We start from the raw sequence: 14,679 nt of genomic DNA on the forward strand, positions 1-14,679 counted from the left end.
GAAATGCACATCAGCATTGCCCACAGAGTTAAAAATGCACCAAATCCCCATACCCAGAGGCAGGTGATTCAGTAGAATTGGGATGGGCCCTGGTCATCTCATTTTTTATAAAGCTCTTTAGGTGAATCTTATAAATAATGCTGATTAAGAACTATATGCTTCAAGTATAAAAATAATGTATATGTCTACAGCTAGTAGTACACACTAAGTAACTTTAAAAATTCACATACCCTTAGAGTTATTACATTGCTTAAAAGAAGTTCTTAAATAAATCTGCAAAGTAAAGGGGGAAAAAAACTATAAATGTGACACTAGTATAGATAACCGTGGATTCGTAGCATATGCTTATTTAAATTGCAGGAATTCAACCATGTTTGACAAAAAATAAAAAGAGAAAACTAAATAGTACCAGAGATTTCCAATCTCTGTGATTCTAGAACAATTCTGGTTTTATGCAGGCTTATTTATCCAAAACATGGCCCCTAAATGTAAGCCAACTATTTCATCAGACTCAAGTGAAAAAAACGGTGAGCTCTTGCAATGCTGGAGGGAGAACGAGTTGGGAGTATGTGCGCTAAATCCTGTGCTATTGCAGTCTCAGGGATTAGGGAAGGTTTCTCTGGGAGGACATTGGTCAGAAGAGGTATGTGGGAGAAAATTTGCCCTTTGTTGTTGTTTTTTAAAGGAATGCTGCCTAATGCTAGGGCTCCAATTTAAAAGGGAATGAATAAATTATATGAAAGCCTCTGAAGGAGTGGCGACTCTGGCTTCAACAATAGCCTAAATTGTCGAAATAGGGCCGTTTTAACAAGAACTGATGAATTAGATTCATTTGTAGGAGCCAACCAGCACCCTGCTAAATTATTTTAAACCAATTAAGCAGGATAACACAGTTTAAAAATAATTATGTGCCAAGGACTTGGCTTACGGTATCTGGATGTGCCATCTGAACAGAGTAATCAGATGAACCCAATGTTCCTCATATGTAACCTAACAAAGTTTGTTTTGGCTGTCTTACCATTTTCTCAGCTCTCTGCTTTACTCTTTGAGATCACAGTAGTCAATGATGTTGACAGGTTGAGAACATTAAAAAAAAAAGAAAAGAAAACACACACACACACACACACACACGCAAAACCAAGAAGTAATAAGCATAAAAATTGAGATGTGAAACTAGACAGCAGAATGTATTTGGATATTACATATATAAAGAGATTTAATTTTGGTCATCCTAATCAATCCTCAAGGGAAAAAAATGCTACTAAGGGACTACTTCTGAAGAGGAAATTAAACCTTTCCAACAAGCAGTATTTCACAGTAACAGTTGATGGCTCAGAGGATTCAAGATCAGTCCTGGAAATAGACACAACCAAATTGAGAATTAGAATCACAGTGGAGCAGTTTCTCCAGCTAAAGAGCATGACCATTGCTGTAATTCTTTCAATTAATGTTAATTGCATCCCTACTATGTGACAGGCACTATGGTAGGTCATAGAGTTTGTAATCTAATGGAAAGACAGAAGACAGACCAGCATAATGAGACTGCACTATTATGATAAGTCAGCAAACACCAAGCATGATAATAAGACCTGTCTTAAGAGGATTGGTTTGAAAATGCAAGGTTACATACCATATTTCACCAATTCTGAGACGCCACGGGTTCTAAGAAATGCCATTATTTTTGGAACACTGAAAGAAAAAGGTGCTAATTAAACTATGACACAATGGCTTTTTTATCAATTAGAATTTTTCCACAATATATGGAATTCTACCAACCAGGAGCTTTAACAATGGAACATGTTATAAAAGAATACTCCACTATTGTCTTCAGTATTTTCTTCCAAACCATAGGCTTTTATTCTACAAGTTTTGATACTCATGCTTTCTTGATCCAACTAGAAGATGTCAGTGAAAAAGTTTTCAGACCACAATCAGGATTTATATCCTCTCTCTAAATGGTTGGTTGACTGAAATGTCTAGGGTTTGCAATTGCCTAGGCCTGCCACCAGGAATAACCATGAATTTTGCACATGTACAGCTACATCACAACTGCCTTCTGGTGACAGCATTGTAAGATGCCATTATTGCAAGTTGGCTTCCAATTTTAGAGATGTTAAAGTAGAAAGATGTACATTTTAGAATCGGGAAGATACCATTTAGTGCTGGTAGCTCTTAAAATAAGCATCGTTAGAATACACAAAGAGCTCTGTGAGCACTGGGGATAGAGCAGCTGATCTCACAAAGGAAGTGATATGCATTCAGATAGAAATCATATGGGAATGGGACATGTGTGTGGATGTGTGGTGGAATTGAGGCCAGACCTGAAAGGAAGGAGAGACAGAGCTGAGCCGATCTCTAGGGGAAGCCAGAGTTTATCCATTTACTTTACTGAAGTTGAGGAAAACATTTGTGGTTTGAAATGCTAATACGTATTAACCTCTGAGAGGGTTTCATGTCCAACTAGGAACTTTTGAATTTTATCTTTGGGTGATAGGGAAACCAAGTTTGGGGGGAAGGGAGTGATATAATCACATTCTCATTTTAGAAAGATGACTTCAGTAAACAGTTGGAAAGGAATGATTAGAACGGAAAGACCATGGCAAGGAGACCGGTGAGGCAATTTCTGCCTCACTACTCCTGGGGAAGTGGCACCAGGAAAGAAAGGAGAGGGTCCAAAAGACATTGAGGTGCTGGAATTGACAGAACTTGGTGAACTGAGTGGATGCAGGCAGAATCATCTATTTTGACATTCAATCCATCTTGTGTCATGTAAAATGAATATCACCAAACTATAACTATAGATTCCAATAATAACCAATGGTGTTTTCTCAGTCATTTGTTCAACAAATACCTCTCTAGTGTGTGCGGGAGCTGGGAATTTAGCAGTGAATAAAGCACAGGAAAATGCCTGTCCTTATGAAGTTTACATTCTAGTGGGAGAGGTAGGCAATAAACAAGGTCAATGAGTAACCCTATGCCAAGTGTACTCTATGTGCTAAGGAGGAGGAATAAAGCAGGAAAGGAAAAGAGTGATGCAGAGGGAGGAGTGTTGTGGTTTTAGATATGGAGAGCAGAAAAGACCTCATTAAGAAAATGACATTTGAGCAGAGACCTGAAAGAAAGGAGAGAGAGAGCTGAGCCAATCTCTAGGGGAAGCCAGAGTTTATCCATTTACTTTACTGAAGTTGAGGAAAACATTTGTGGTTTGAAATGCTAATACATATTAAAGTCCTATCTGCTGGTTAGTTTTCTTTGTTGATGCTTAATAAGTATTGTTATTCATAACAAGTGTAATTAATAATGATTTGCTGATAATTATATTCTTATTAATAGCAGTATTCTGATAAGTATTCTTTGCTGACATAGGTTCAATTATTCATGAAATATTATTGAGACACTCACTTGTCTTCAGGTCAATAGGTACTGTTTTAGATTCTGGGGATTCAGTGCTAAATGAGATAGACCTAATCCCTACCCTCATAGAGTTGCCAGATAAAATCCAGGACTCACAATTAACTCAGAATTTCAGATAATGCATAACTGTTTAGTGATATTACAAATTTAGTAATTTGACATATTATTACAAATTACATGGAACATGTAATTACAAATGTTATCTGGAACATATAGGAAAAAATTATGTGTTGTCTATCTGAAATTCATATTTAACTGGTGTCCTGTATTTTATTTTGCTGAATCTGGCAATTCTATGACTTCACTGAACTTACAACCTAAGTACCAGAGTCAGAGATTAGTAAATACAGCTGGCATCCAGTGGCCATGTACAACCTGGGAAGGCATAAAATGGAAGGCACTGTGACTCTAAATGTGTGGAAAAAACCTGCCTGCCAAGGAAGAACACCCACCCTTAAGAGCAAGAAATAAACTTGCGTTTGAGCCATGTGTTTTGGATCCATTTGTAACATTCTTTCTTTGTTTTACCAACCTAGCCTAACTAACTTAATGTGTCAGCCCCTGAAGTCTATGGGCATGCCCAAATTTACTCCAGAATCAAAAGTTTTCATGTAATGTACCAACAACTAAAAAATATGTATGTAAATAAAAGCAACAGAGAGGTAGGCCAAACCCTTAAAATGCTTGTCCTATTATAGCTTTAAACCTTAGTGTTTTGAAGGCAGTCACGAAGTACATCAGAGCAATATTTAAAAATTACATAATTTAATGGTTTGCCTAAGCAACTAACACTATGTATTATTCCCAGCTATTAAAACATTTTAAATATCTTTTCTTTCAGTTATTGAATGTAGACAGGTGTTGTAGGCATTGAAAATTATAAATAAGACATGCTCTCTGACTTTAGAAAGTATAGAGCCTAGTAGAAGACATAAAGATATATAATAGTAGGCAAAATACAATCAGTGCCAAAAGATAAGTGCAAATTGTATCTCTAATTGAAGTGAGTTCAGACCAGTTAGAAGAATAGAATATAGCAACTGAATGAAAAAGCACTTTTTTCTTCAAAGCTTTACAATTTTCTATCTTCACATTTCATTTAAAAGAATGTGTCAAAAATGTACCAAATACGAAAATAATAGAAAAATAAAAATCACTTTAATCTCACTACCTGGACAGAGCCACTGATAACATTTTAGTATATATCTCCTTTATATATTAAATTGGGGTCTTTTTAATATGCTGTAATATGCTTTTTAATATGCTTCCTGTCTTGCTTTTTTTCTACTTAATATAATGTGAGCATTTTTCATGCAATCATTTTTAAATATGACTTTTAATAAATGTAGACTATCCCATGACATGGCTATATCATGACCTACTTTCCTCTTATTAGTAGATATTTTGTTTATGTCCAGATGTTTTACTTTTATAAATAATGATGCATTAAACAGCCCTATACCTAAATCTTTGTAATATTTCAACAACTATTATTTGAACACTACCTACTGCTCTGGATTTTTGAGATACATTAGTGAACAAATAGTCCCAAATCCCTGCCCTCGTGGTGGGGAAGGAGAAAGAGAAACAATATATACGTAAATTATAGATTACATCATATATTTATAAATGCTCTGCAGAAAAAGCAGGGAAGAGGAATAAGAAGTGGTAGGACTAGATGTTACCCTTTTATTTATTTTTTAAGTTTATTGATTTTGAGACAATGCATGAGCAGGGGAGGGGCAGAGAGAGAAGGGGAGAGACAGAATCCCAAGCAGGCCCTGCACTGCCAGTATAAAACCTGACGTGGGGCTTGAACCCACAAACCATGAACCGTGAGATCATGACCTGAGCAGAAACCAAGAATCGGTTGCTTAACCACCTGAACCATCCAGGCACCCCTAGGTGTTTCCCTTTTAAACCTGTACTATGGAAATAATTAAAACAGGGAGTGGAATTTGATAAATGCCAAAAAAAGAAGTTAAAAAGTGCTATGAGGAGCATTTACCTAAGAGGACAGGCCAAGAAAGAGAAGCAAACGCTTAGCAGGAAAAAAGATGGACGACCAGGTACCAATTTGGCCAAAGGAAAGAGAATTTCAGAAAGGAGACTGCATTTTCAAAAGTTACTGAAATATCAAATAAAGTAGAGGCTGAACAAAAACTGTCAGGTTTGAGAAAGCCATTGTTGACTTTTATAAGGGTCTTGTTAGAGGAATATGGACACAGGAGAAATAGGGTAAATTAGATCACTAGGGATTTCAGTCAATAGAAGGCAGAAAATATAAACTCTTTTTGCACTAAAAAAGGGAGATGGGGTGGTAGGTAGCTCAAAGGACCAAAGAGAACCTTTATTTTAAGGTAAAGGAAAAACCCAAACATGTTTTTAGGTAAAAAGCAGAGGAGGGGCGCCTGGATGGCTCAGTCCGTTGAGCATCTCTTGATTTTGGCTCAGGTCATGATTTCAAAGTTCGTGAAATTGAGCCCTGAGTGCCACGTTGGGCTCTGCGCTAACAGCAAGGAACGTGCTTGGGATTCTCCCTCTCTCCCTCTGTTTCTGCCCCTCCCCCACACTCTCTCAAAATAAATAAATACACATTTACTTAGGTTGATTTATCTTGAGAGAGACAGAGAGAGCATGAGGGGGGAAGGGGCAAGGAGCGAGGGAGAAAGGGAGAATCCCAAGCAGGCTCTGTGCTGTCAGCCATTAGCACAGAGCTGATGTGGGGCTCAAACCCACAAAACTTGCAAGATCATGACCTGAGCTGAAATCAAGAGTCAGACGCTTAACCGACTGAGTCACCCAGGCACCCAAACATTTGTTAAAAAAGACAGAAAAAAGGGATGCCTGGGTGGCTCAGTGGGTTAAGCGTCCGGCTTCAGGTCAAGTCATGATCTCACAGCTTGTGGTTCGAGCCCCACATCAGGCTCAGAACTGGAGCCTGCTTCAGATTCTGTCTCCATCTCTTTGCCCATCCTCCACTCGTGCTCTCTCTCTTTCTCAAATGTAAACATTAAAAAATTATTTTAAAAAAGACAAAAAAGAGCAGAGGAAAACTGAAGGTGTGAAAGAGGTGTGGTGGGTCTCAGGGTCAGGAAAGACAGGGTCAAGAGCATAGGTGGTAACATTGGGATGTGAAAGAAGGGGTACTGACTTCTCTGAGGCCAGAAATAATGACAAGAATACGAACAATGCCCAGCACAGTGCCTTGTACCATGGTTAATTTTTTGTGTCAACTTGACTGGGTCATGGGGTGCCCAGAAATTTGGTCAAATGTTATTCTGGGTGTGTCCGTGAGGATGTTTTGAGTAATGTTAACATCTGAATGGCTAGATTAAGTAAAGCAGATGGCCCTCCTTAGAGTAGGTAGCCTTCAGCCAATGGAAGACCTGACTGAACAGAGACTTACCCTCCCGTGAGTAAAAGGGCACTCCTCCTGCCTGACCGCATCCAGCTGGGACTTTGGTCCTTTCCTACCTTCGGTCCGACTCAGCACCGAAACACGGACTCTTCTTGGGTCCTGAGCTTGCTGAGTGGAGGACTGGAAGTATGCCATCAGCTCCCCGGGGTCTCCAGTGTGCCAGCTGCTGGTCTCAGGACTCCTCTACCTCCATAATTACGTGAGCCAATTTTTTATGCTCTCTCTCTCTCTCTCTGTCTCTGTGTCTCTTTCTCTCCTGTTTCTCTTGGTTCTGTTTCTCTGGAGAACCCTGCCTAACACGCCAGTACCTAGTACTAAAGGTTTAACGTGTGTATGTCAAATGACAGAAGAAGAATTACAGAGAAATTCAGAGGCGGAAAGGATGTTTGCTGAGCAAATTGTGGGAAACGGATGGCCACCCACTCTGACCAGTGACACCCAGGGCTAAGCTGAATGCTCCAGGGAAATCCCTTTAGTGCTAATAGGGGACCGTATAGAATGGGGCGCTTGGGTGGCTTAGTTGGTTAAGCATTGGACTCTTGATTTCGACTCAGGTCATGATCCCAGTGTTCCTGAGTTCAAGCCCTGCACCAGGCTCCGCTCTCCTTGGGATTCTCTCTTCTCTCCCTGTCTCTCTGCCCCTCCAGTGCATGCACTCTCATACGCACTCTCTCTCAAAATAAATAAACTTAAAAAAAATACCCTTAAAAAATAGGGAACAGTATGGACAAGCAAGCAGATCATCTGGACTCTCAGTGGGCAAAGATTCTGACAGGCAGGTGATCAAGCTCGGAAAAATTCAACCAACATTCCTGTAAGTGGTCAGAGCTTAGAGTCAGGAGAGTGATGTGAATAGGTAAAGACCAAATGTTACTGGCGTCAAGGAAATGGGAAGAAAACAAACATTTCATTGCCTGCTTGTGCCAGGCACTCTGCTAGAGCTCCCCACGATCATTTAATCTTCTAACAAACCTGCCAGCTAAGTGTTATCACTTTTTCAGAAAAGGAATCAGGAGACCAAGTAATATTAATGAACATAGTTCAAAGTCACAAAGCAGAAGAGCACGAGAACCTGGATCTGATTTCAGAGGCATAATTCCGGGAAAGTCTGGAAGGAGTTATCGTTGACCCCTCGGTGGGAATTGGTGCTTGGGGACGGAGCTCCACCCCCTGCGAAGATGAAGAACCGGGACACCTGGCGTGAAACCAAGGTGGAGACTCGGGCACAGAGGAAAACGACAGGGAGACCCATCAACAAAATCTCTTACAAGGGAAGAATTTGCTCCTAGGAAGAAGATGGAAAGGATAAAGGGGTGAGAACTTCTAGGATATTAGTGAGAATGTCATTTTAATATTTAGTTCACTAGCCTCCACAGACCCATGTTCTAAAACGGTGAGTAAAATATCTTAACCTGTTATTATGCAGTATCTATCATTGCTGATGGGCACATAGGAGCTCTCATGACATCCACTTAATTTGCCAGATTAAATGATGCTCCTTGTTCCCTCTTTAAAACATGCCCACAGTATGGTATATACTCAAAAGTAGTAGAATTCCCTTTAATATAATTGTGAACTTCCACTCTCCTTGCAAGCTCCGGGCTTCTTCCCTCAAGTCCCTGTATACCAGTTGAACTTGTCGTTATAATCCTGTTAATTAATTCAATATTGTATAAACCAATGGAATGTAAACAAGTCACTGAAGAAATTGCTATCAAATGGGATGCAAGCAAGGAAACTACAAAAGCCCAGAAAACGTAAAAATCTACAAATATTTTGCACTTCAAAAGATTGACAAATGAAATGTAGTTCAGGTTAAAATTAAAAGTTGAAGGTATGTAGCATCGTTTTTCTTTTCTGTGCTTTTTCTTTAAAAATTTTTTTTTAATGTTTATTTATTTTTGAGAGAGAGACAGAGTGTGAGCGGGAGAGGGGCAGAGAGAGAGGGAGACCCAGAATCAGAAGCAGGCTCCAGGCTCTGAGCCGTCAGCACAGAGCCCGACGTGGGGCTCGAACTCAGAGACTGAGAAATCACGACCTGAGCCGAAGTCGGATGCTCAACCGACTGAGCCACCCAGGTGCCCCTTTTCTGTACTTTTTCAATTCACCAACAGTACCGGTGTTGGATGAGAATGCTTTTACTCTATCTGTATTGTACTTGTAGAGCACTTTCGTTCCTTCTTTCTAAAAAAGCACAATCTGTCTAGAAAAGCAAAATTCAAGATGGGAGTCCATGTTCCTTTAGTGACTCCATTCGGCACTTTTCTGTGAAACCTCCGTACAGAGTATAATGCTACCTGTTCAATTAGGCTATTCCTCTAAATCTTAGGGATAGCATGACTCTTAGGTGTTCAGTTTTGCATTGTGAACACTAATAGCTCACTAGCATTCATAAGACTGCCTGGAATCATGCTTTTGAGGGCCAGATTGTTGCTGTTGTTTTTTTATAGGCCAATATGTACAGCATTTTAATAGTTCTAGCTTTAAGGGGTCTTAGACATAATCGGGCACAATTTTCTTGTATTAAAGATAAGTAAACTGAGGACTAGGGTCAAAGACACTTGTCCAAGGTAAAAAATTTATTAAAATTAAGGGACATGTTTGTATCTCTCCTATGCTATACAGCACTTTTAATCCAAAGTTCTCAAAGCACTTTTGAATCAGATCATTAATGATTCTGATGCCTGAGCATCCAGTTATTATCCTATTTTCTACCAGCTTGGTTGCCTCCTCTCAGACACAGAAAGGTCAATGTTTTCTTTGCAGGTGAATTGGTTGAGAAGTGCATTCATCCATAAATAAGAAACCTGAAAAACAAGGGTTATTTTTATCACATATACCAGCGGAAGACAGTCCAGGCGGGCCTCATTTGCCCCCTCTAAGTTTTAGAATGTCATTAAGAACGTGAGGCGTTCTCTGTTTTCTTGTCCAGCCCATCTTAATGCATTCTTGTTACCTGGCAGTTAGCTATTTCACCTCAAATATTGTAGGTTTGCATTGGCAGAAGAAATGGAAGAAGAAAAGAAAGCATGTCAGCTGATCTGGACTTGCTTTGAAAAGAGATTTTCTGGCACCCCACTTAATAATTTCCTCATCGATCTGATTGGCCAGCTGTGTTACTTGGCCCCTCTTACCTGCATAGTGGCTGCACTGTGTGTTGGGAGGGCAACCAGGAGTCTTTATCACTGCAGGACTGTTGCCAAGATTAAGAAGAAGGTAAGTGCGGTGCTTGGCATGCACTTGGCCCCCAGTAGACGCTGAAAAATTGGTAGCTCTTACTCTGAAAAAAATGAAACCAGCGGTGACGCCTCCAGATTTCTTCCGTAGTAATTACAAAGAAGTGTTTTTATACGTGTAAAGAATCTAGTGTGGTAATAAAATAAGTTTCAGTAGAAAAACAAATTTTTACTGAACTTCCATTTGGCACTAAAATATTGGTATGGCAACTTTTAAAAATTCATTTGAGTAACCAGATCATCATTCTGGACAATGGTCAATAGTCTCAAAAATCTGAAATGCAAATGACACTTTCTCTCTGAGTTGGAAAATATTTATTGTATTTAATTATCATTAAAAGAGCTTTATATCATGGGGCGCCTGTCTGGCTCTGTTGGTAGACAGAGAATGCGACTCTTGAACTCAGGGTGTGAGTTCAAGCCCCACATTGGGCATGGAGCCTACTTAGAGAGAGAGAGAGAGAGAGAAAGTAGTTTTTATCATAACTAAATCATGTTCAAATTAGTGATAGGTTGAGAAAATATCTATTGAACCATTAAATCTACCACAAATATCCATTCGTATTATTCATATATTCATTGTTAAGTAAAGACCTTGACCTTCAAAAGATGTATCTGTGGGAATCACTGGGTTTCTGACTTCAGTTGTAAGAATTTCTAGTTTGTAATAAGCACTGCCGTTAGACTGGCAATACCAGAAGTTTTATGTGAGGTACTTCATTTTGTGAAGCAACAAGAAGAAAAAAAAAAAAGAAAAATATGTATTTTATAAGAAAATTAACCATTTTTAACATGAAAAGTATTGGCAGAATTTCATAGATATAAAAATACCTAAAGTTAACATCTGCCTCATCTATAGGAAATATCATGTATGTACTGGTCAGTCCCACGATAACACAAAAAGCTCAAGCACAATCCATTACTGTGTTATACTGGACTATTACTATGTAAATTGTTTTGAAATGAGTAGGAAAAAAAAAAGTTCACATAAACCATTGCCTAAAAACTTTCTTTAAAATGAACTAAATGTTAGAGAGGAGTGTGTGTGTGTGTGTGTGTGTGTAATAAAAGGAAGGGAATCTAGCCTTTTTAAAAGTCCATCTAGGAGTCATTATGCTTAGTGCTTTACAAATACTTGTATTTCACAATCTTTACAACAACTCTGAGACGCTAATACTCCAGTAAGGGGAAATCACATGGAAAGGAGACATCAGAGAGATTCTTAAGTGTCCCAAACAGGGACTGAGGGGCTACAATTCAAAGGTGGATCAGATTCCTCTGCTCTGTACCCTAAACACGTGATTGTCCTGTGAATATGACTTAGCCTCTTTGTCTTTCATGTAGCAGTGTTGTGACTTTTGACGTTAATACATGTATTGTGGATGTAAATAGATGTATTTGGTTCAAGGTTCCTCTTCAAAGTACAGCCCAAGAAAATAAAAGCATTGTAGTATAGAGAAATGAATAATTAAATGAATGTAGCCGAATTTATAAAATCTGAACCCAAACTGCCCCTTGATTACAAAGTTTGCCTTTTTTTCATCTGTAATTACCAAAATACTTAACTCAGTTATGCACCTAACTTTATATATGTATATGTCCGTGTGTATACGTACATATATCTGCAAATTGCAGTTTTTAACTACCATAGTTCTGCCAGGGAGCATGTACATGGTTTTTTCTTTTGCCTTTTTCTTGCTTACTTTTCCCTTTGCTTGAATCTATCCCATCACATATAGTTAAGCCTGTAGTATGCAAGTCTTTCTCTTCTTTAAATTATTTCATCCAGGGCGCCTGCGTGGCTCAGTTGGTTAAGCGTCTGACTCTTGACCTCAGCTCAGGTCATGATCTCACAGCTTGTGAGATGGACGGCACAGAGCTGTGATTCTCTCCCCCCTCTCTGCCCCTGCCCCACTCACACTCCCACGCGTGCTCTCTCTCTCTCTCTCTCTCTCAAAATAAATAAATAAACTTTTTAAAAAATTATTTCGTCTAGCCTAATTGCACCTCTTCCAGTTCCATGCTGGAACCCTCACCCCAACTCCAAGGTAGCACATGTCCCGCTCTGGCCTATGGCTTGTGCTGCAACATTATCACTCCATTGGCAATATTCTCACTGCTGGAAGCCAATCTCAGCTGTGAAGGAGAATTTGTTTAGGCATAACAATATCAACACTGGAAAGATATTTCCTATCTCTTCTGAAAAGAACTCAAGTCAAAAGCACATCTCTCTTTAATCCATTGGATCTTTACAGATAAAAAAAAAAATGAAGTTCAAGTGCCCTTCATTTTTCTCACTAATGCATCCAACAAAATCCTTTTACTCCTTTTAAGGAGTACCATTTTCACTTTCATAAAGAATTCTCAAACCTATTAGCTGCTCAGATCTGATAGTTTGCTCCCTTCTGCAGGTCAAGCTGAGCAAACTCCCATTGCAGCAAAGCCACCAGGAACTCTAGTTACTGAAGATGGCCATATTCCTTCGCAAAAAGGGCCTGGAAAGTGCTAGCAATGCCCTGTTCCTCTTAACCACCTCCAACCCTCTCTCAAGGAAATGGCCAAAGTTAAGTAAAAATGGCTGGCATGTTAGATTTTTTTTTTTTTTAATGAAGTAAAAATGTATACTCACATTATGAATAAACTGTGTTTTAAAGTGTGCCCTGCCTTATTTTCTCAGGTATAAACATATTTCAAGGCAATGTCAATAAACCAGATTTCAAGAAACTACTAAAACATTTTTTGTGAGTTGCTTTCATTTTATCTGAATTTTAGTATGTATTTCAACACTTGGCTATACCACAGTATGTAGGTTTGTCTGTCATTTCATAGCTGTCAAAGGGAAATTCTTATTTTAAACCTCTACATCATCATTAAACAGTTCTAATAATAAAAGGCCTAAATTTTAAGTCCTCGGGGACATCAAAGTATCTCATTTACTATGTTGATCCAGCTCTGCCGGCATGTTGCAAAACAGATATGGAATAGGCGAAAGAGGGTCAGAACAAAACCGAACACTGTTATCTCGTTGTTGACAATACCTAAGATGATAAAATATTTTGTTTGAAACTGGTGGGCTGTCTTAGTAAGTGAACCAAGAAAGGGTGGGGGAACTCCTAAATGTATCTATTTTAGGCTACATCTTATAATTGACCCTTTTTCCTTTTTAAGTAAATGTATGCCTCCTCCTACCTAGCTCAGAGCCTTGTTACAACATCCTTAGGAAAGAAAGCAGTCATTTAAAAATGGAGTTGAAAGTCCACATTTCAGCCTTGTAATGTGGTTGCATCGTGTGGTGACCTTGGAGACTTAGCTCCAGTTGTGCAAAGTCTCATAATGCGGACGAGCACAGCTTAGAAAATAACAAAACCCCAACATTCTTTTTTACTCTACTCAATATTTTTACTTGTTACAGTCTCCTTGAGGAAGTGTTGGCTCTGATAAAAGGGCAACAGGCATTTGCCTCATGGTCTGAAGTTTGATAGCCAAAAATAAACATGGGTGGGTGGGGGGGCGATCATGACTTTCAGACGCATGACTTTGAGATTTGGCCCAGGCCGAACTCAAGTTTACCTTTGCACTGTAAAAAAAAAGTTTGCCAGGGGCGCCTGGGTGGCGCAGTCGGTTAAGCGTCCGACTTCAGCCAGGTCACGATCTCGCGGTCCGTGAGTTCGAGCCCCGCGTCAGGCTCTGGGCTGATGGCTCAGAGCCTGGAGCCTGTTTCCACTTCTGTGCCTCCCTCTCTCTCTGCCCCTCCCCCGTTCATGCTCTGTCTCTCTCTGTCCCAAAAATAAAAAAAAAAAAAAAAAAAAAAAAAGTTTGCCAGGCAAATGGGTAAACGGTAGGGTTTATCTCACTTAATGATGAATGTCAAACTATCCAAGATCCTTCAGGCTCAAAATCGTTTATTCATGAATAACGAGAGCATTGCAAACCCCTGTAAAAATCACCTAATTTTCATAACCTGATCCTTTGTGTTGGTGTATTTTTAAAGTTACGAAAGTTTTTTTTTAATGCTTATTTATTTTTGAGAGAGAGAGAGCAAGAGAGGGAGAGGGAGAACATGAGGGGGATGGGCAGAGAGAGGGGAACAGAGGATCCAAAGCAGGCTCTGCACTGACAGCAGCAAGCCCAACGTGGGGCTCGATCTCACGAACCGGTGAGATCGTGACCCAAGCTAAAGTCGGTCACTCAACTGACTGACCCACCCAGGTGCCTCTAAAGCTATAAAAGTTTTTAAAAGTTACAAACTTATAAGAACTTACGAAACTTTTAGAAAAGTGGTGATGAGATAGATAGATGGGGGGGGAGAGAGAGAGAGAGAGAGAGAGTATGTATTTATTTATTTTTATTGTAAATTCAGTTGATAATTCTCAAGTGGAGACTGTTAACTGGGAAGTTTTTGGAAATGTACAAGGGCACTTTTGGTTTCTCAGGGACAGAAGGGAGATGTGCAGCAGGGAACTACTGACATTCAATGCCAGGAGCTAGAAATACGAAACATCCTGCTAAGTTTGGCACTGAACAACCATGAAATGCCAACGGCACGCTCACCCTTGAGAAACCCAAGGGACCCATCAATTACAAGTAAATGACGTGTTGTGAAGAAGT

At 39.4% G+C, this 14,679-nt stretch overlaps 3 long non-coding RNA genes across 3 annotated transcripts in view; 1 reads left to right on the forward strand and 2 right to left on the reverse strand.

The window, feature by feature from the left end:
* Positions 1-1,160: 1,160 nt before the first annotated feature.
* On the reverse strand, positions 1,161-8,014 carry LOC131486365 (uncharacterized). Its single transcript, XR_009249292.1, has 2 exons — positions 7,908-8,014; positions 1,161-1,689 (listed from the first exon to the last, which is right to left on the reverse strand). It is a non-coding gene; the product is annotated as an uncharacterized LOC131486365 (long non-coding RNA).
* A 1,230-nt stretch (positions 8,015-9,244) lies between these two features.
* The window catches only part of LOC131486334 (uncharacterized), a 78,829-nt gene continuing 73,394 nt past the window's right edge, over positions 9,245-14,679 (reverse strand). The window contains exon 3 of the long non-coding RNA XR_009249287.1: positions 9,245-9,642. This is a non-coding gene — a long non-coding RNA (uncharacterized LOC131486334). The remainder of the gene's footprint in view (positions 9,643-14,679) is intronic.
* LOC131486345 (uncharacterized) lies at positions 9,968-12,726 on the forward strand. The gene is made up of 2 exons (XR_009249289.1): positions 9,968-10,051; positions 12,483-12,726. It is a non-coding gene; the product is annotated as an uncharacterized LOC131486345 (long non-coding RNA).

This window comes from Neofelis nebulosa, chromosome 1 (assembly GCF_028018385.1).
Source record: "Neofelis nebulosa isolate mNeoNeb1 chromosome 1, mNeoNeb1.pri, whole genome shotgun sequence".
NCBI lineage: Eukaryota > Metazoa > Chordata > Mammalia > Carnivora > Felidae > Neofelis > Neofelis nebulosa.